Source organism: Trachurus trachurus, assembly GCF_905171665.1.
Source record: "Trachurus trachurus genome assembly, chromosome: 7".
Taxonomy (NCBI): Eukaryota; Metazoa; Chordata; class Actinopteri; order Carangiformes; family Carangidae; genus Trachurus; species Trachurus trachurus.
Genome location: NC_139901.1, coordinates 18,273,493 through 18,273,740, shown reverse-complemented (window position 1 = coordinate 18,273,740; position 248 = coordinate 18,273,493).

The following is a 248-nucleotide window of genomic DNA, read 5'->3' as shown; positions in this document are numbered from 1 at the left end:
CCTTTGTGAGCTAAAATAGCTTGAAGGCTTGTTTTCATGACATTTAAAAATAATAATCATAATAATTACAGCAAGCAAACCAACAGGAAACCATTTTTAATTCCTTCTTCATACTCCAATGTGCAGATAATAGACTCATTCCCCTTTTTACCTATAGAGACTCTAAAAGAGTCATGAACAAAATGAAACCTCTTGATCTGGACACAAATTGTAAAGACATAGCTGCGTGCATGGAGAGAGAGGAAGAG